The 5,000-nt window shown below is 31.3% G+C and overlaps 1 protein-coding gene and 1 long non-coding RNA gene across 2 annotated transcripts in view; one reads left to right on the top strand and one right to left on the bottom strand.

Annotated features, from left to right (window-relative positions):
* LOC140679675 (uncharacterized) overlaps positions 1–5,000 on the bottom strand; it is a 348,204-nt gene that overhangs the window by 219,505 nt on the left and 123,699 nt on the right. The gene's annotated exons all lie outside the window — the stretch shown is intronic.
* drd2l (dopamine receptor D2 like) overlaps positions 1–5,000 on the top strand; it is a 51,635-nt gene that overhangs the window by 31,522 nt on the left and 15,113 nt on the right. The gene's annotated exons all lie outside the window — the stretch shown is intronic.

The following is a 5,000-nucleotide window of genomic DNA, read 5'->3' as shown; positions in this document are numbered from 1 at the left end:
TATATATGACAGAGGTGTATACCTGCTAAATTGGCTAAGAACTAGAATGCTAATGTTGCATGCTAAAATGCTAATTGTAACATTCGTCAAATACCGAAATATATAACTCCAAGGTGTGTATCTGAAAAATGTGTTTAAAATGTTTGCATGCTAACGTCAGAGTGCATCAAGTACAAAAATATGACTGAGGTTCATACCTACAAAATTAGCTAAAATATGCTTCCACTGGCCAGATAGTGTCACGTAACAGAGAATTTGAACAAAATGAGCTAAAAAAAAAGTTAGCTTGCTAACAGTACTATGCTAACAATAGCATGTTTACAGTTAGCATTATTGAAATACCAAAATATACGACACAGAGGTGTATACCTGCTAATTTAGCTAAAAAGGATATGAGCGCGAAGAGCTAAAAAATACAAAAACTAGCAATAACATGCTTACATTTAGCATGAATGAAATACTGAGGTGTATACCCCCTAAATTACTTAAAAAGTTAGCATTTTAATATTAACATGCTAAAATGCTAACTAATGTGTCAAATACCAAAATATATTACACTGAGGTGTGTACCTGATTTATTTTTTTTGAAATGTTAGCATGCATTAGGTACTAAAATAAAATCTGACTGAGGTGTATATCGTGCCTACAAAATTACCAAACCCCCCCCCCAAAAAAAATTAGCATACTAATGTTAGCATGCTAACAGGCATCATTCCTCAAGTACCAAAATATTTGACGCTGATGTGTATGCCCGTAAAATCAGCCAAAAAAAGCTAGCATGCTAATGTGGTACAATCGTTAGCACTTGTACACACACTACCACATGTAAAATGTAGTTGTACACACACTAATACACGTATAAATGTACTTGTACACACACTACTACATGTAAAATGTAGTTGTACACACACTAATACACGTATAAATGTACTTGTACACACACTACCACCGGTTTAAATGTAACTTAGATATTGGGTTTCACTATGTAAAGCGCTTTGAGTCACTAGAGAAAAAGCGCTATATAAATATAATTCACTTCACTTCACTAATACATGTATAAATGTACTTGAACACAAACTACCACATGTAAAATGTAGTTGTGCAGTCACTAGTTCACGTAAAAATTTACGTGTACGCACAATAAAACATACAAAATGTAGTTGTACACACACATATGTAAAATGGAAATGTACACTCATTAATTCATATAAAAATGTAGTTATACACTCACTACCACATGTAAAATGTAGTTGTACACACAATAACATGTGAAAAATGTAGTTGTACACACTAATTCACGTACAAATGTAGTTGTACACGTACAATAACATATGGAAAATGTAGTTGTACACACTAATTCCCGTACAAATGTAGTTGTACACATACAATAACATGAAAGAGCTGGACAAAGTGGCTGGGGAGAGGGAAGTCTGGGCTTCCCTGCTTAGGCTGCTGCCCCCGCGACCCGACCTCGGATAAGCGGAAGAAGATGGATGGATGGATGGACACTAATTCACGTACAAATGTAGTTGTACACATACAATAACATGACAAATGTAGTTGTACACACTAATTCACGTACAAATGTAGTTGTACACATACAATAACATATGAAAAATGTAGTTGTACACACCAATTCACGTACAAATGTAGTTTTACACACTAATTCACGTACAAATGTAGTTGTACACATACAATAACATATGGAAAATGTAGTTGGACACACTAATTCACGTACAAATGTAGTTGTACACATACAATAACATATGAAAAATGTAGTTGTACACACTAATTCACGTACAAATGTAGTTTTACACTAATTCACGTACAAATGTAGTTGTACACATACAATAACATATGAAAAATGTAGTTGGACACACTAATTCACGTACAAATGTAGTTGTACACATACAATAACATATGAAAAATGTAGTTGGACACATACAATAACATATGACAAATGTAGTTGTACACACTAATTCACGTACAAATGTAGTTGTACACATACAATAACATATGAAAAATGTAGTTGGACACACTAATTCACGTACAAATGTAGTTGTACACATACAATAACATATGAAAAATGTAGTTGGACACACTAATTCACGTACAAATGTAGTTGTACACATACAATAACATATGAAAAATGTAGTTGGACACACTAATTCACGTACAAATGTAGTTGGACACATACAATAACATATGAAAAATGTAGTTGGACACACTAATTCACGTACAAATGTAGTTGTACACATACAATAACATATGAAAAATGTAGTTGTACACACTAATTCACGTACAAATGTAGTTTTACACACTAATTCACGTACAAATGTAGTTGTACACATACAATAACATGAAAAATGTAGTTGTACACACTAATTCACGTACAAATGTCGTTGTACACATACAATAACATATGAAAAATGTAGTTGGACACACTAATTCACGTACAAATGTAGTTGTACACATACAATAACATATGAAAAATGTAGTTGTACACACTAATTCACATACAAATGTAGTTGTACACATACAATAACATATGAAAAATGTAGTTGTACACACCAATTCAAGTACAAATGTAGTTTTACACACTAATTCACGTACAAATGTAGTTGTACACATACAATAACATATGAAAAATGTAGTTGGACACACTAATTCACGTACAAATGTAGTTGTACACATACAATAACATATGAAAAATGTAGTTGGACACTAATTCACGTACAAATGTAGTCGTACACACTAATTCATGTACAAATGTAGTTGTACACACTATTTCACGTACAAATGTAGTTGTACACACTAATTCACGTACAAATGTAGTTGTACACATACAATAACATATGAAAAATGTAGTTGTACACACTAATTTACGTACAAATGTAGTTTTACACACTAATTCACGTACAAATGTAGTTGTACACATACAATAACATATGAAAAATGTAGTTGGACACACTAATTCACGTACAAATGTAGTTGTACACATACAATAACATATGAAAAATGTAGTTGTACACACTAATTCACGTACAAATGTAGTTGTACACATACAATAACATATGAAAAATGTAGTTGGACACACTAATTCACGTACAAATGTAGTTGTACACATACAATAACATATGAAAAATGTAGTTGTACACACTAATTCACGTACAAATGTAGTTGTACACATACAATAACATATGAAAAATGTAGTTGGACACACTAATTCACGTACAAATGTAGTTGTACACATACAATAACATATGAAAAATGTAGTTGGACACACTAATTCACGTGCAAATGTAGTTGTACGCATACAATAACATATGAAAAATGTAGTTGTACACACTAATTCACGTACAAATGTAGTTGTACACATACAATAACATATGAAAAATGTAGTTGTACACACCAATTCACGTACAAATGTAGTTTTACACACTAATTCACGTACAAATGTAGTTGTACACATACAATAACATATGAAAAATGTAGTTGGACACACTAATTCACGTACAAATGTAGTTGTACACATACAATAACATATGACAAATGTAGTTGTACACACTAATTCACGTACAAATGTAGTTGTACACATACAATAACATATGAAAAATGTAGTTGGACACATACAATAACATATGACAAATGTAGTTGTACACACTAATTCACGTACAAATGTAGTTGTACACATACAATAACATATGAAAAATGTAGTTGGACACACTAATTCACGTACAAATGTAGTTGTACACATACAATAACATATGAAAAATGTAGTTGGACACACTAATTCACGTACAAATGTAGTTGTACACATACAATAACATATGAAAAATGTAGTTGGACACACTAATTCACGTACAAATGTAGTTGTACACATACAATAACATATGAAAAATGTAGTTGGACACACTAATTCACGTACAAATGTAGTTGTACGCATACAATAACATATGAAAAATGTAGTTGTACACACCAATTCAAGTACAAATGTAGTTTTACACACTAATTCACGTACAAATGTAGTTGTACACATACAATAACATATGAAAAATGTAGTTGGACACACTAATTCACGTACAAATGTAGTTGTACGCATACAATAACATATGAAAAATGTAGTTGTACACACTAATTCACGTACAAATGTAGTTGTACACATACAATAACATATGAAAAATGTAGTTGTACACACCAATTCACGTACAAATGTAGTTGTACACATACAATAACATGAAAAATGTAGTTGTACACACCAATTCACGTACAAATGTAGTTTTACACACTAATTCACGTACAAATGTAGTTGTACACATACGATAACATATGAAAAATGTAGTTGGACACACTAATTCACGTACAAATGTAGTTTTACACACTAATTCACGTACAAATGTAGTTGTACACATACAATAACATATGAAAAATGTAGTTGGACACACTAATTCACGTACAAATGTAGTTGTACACATTCAATAACATATGAAAAATGTAGTTATACACACTAATTCACATACAAATGTAGTTGTACACATACAATAACATATGAAAAATGTAGTTGGACACACTAATTCACGTACAAATGTAGTTGTACGCATACAATAACATATGAAAAATGTAGTTGTACACACCAATTCAAGTACAAATGTAGTTTTACACACTAATTCACGTACAAATGTAGTTGTACACATACAATAACATATGAAAAATGTAGTTGTACACACTAATTCATGTACAAATGTAGTTTTACACACTAATTCACGTACAAATGTAGTTGTACACATACAATAACATATGAAAAATGTAGTTGTACACACTAATTCACGTACAAATGTAGTTGTACACATACAATAACATATGAAAAATGTAGTTGGACACACTAATTCACGTACAAATGTAGTTGTACACATACAATAACATATGACAAATGTAGTTGTACACACTAATTCATGTACAAAAGTAGTTGTACACATACAATAACATATGAAAAATGTAGT

This window comes from Nerophis lumbriciformis, linkage group LG21, assembly GCF_033978685.3.
Source record: "Nerophis lumbriciformis linkage group LG21, RoL_Nlum_v2.1, whole genome shotgun sequence".
NCBI classification, from domain to species: domain Eukaryota; kingdom Metazoa; phylum Chordata; class Actinopteri; order Syngnathiformes; family Syngnathidae; genus Nerophis; species Nerophis lumbriciformis.
This window is presented reverse-complemented; position numbering and strand designations above follow the sequence as displayed.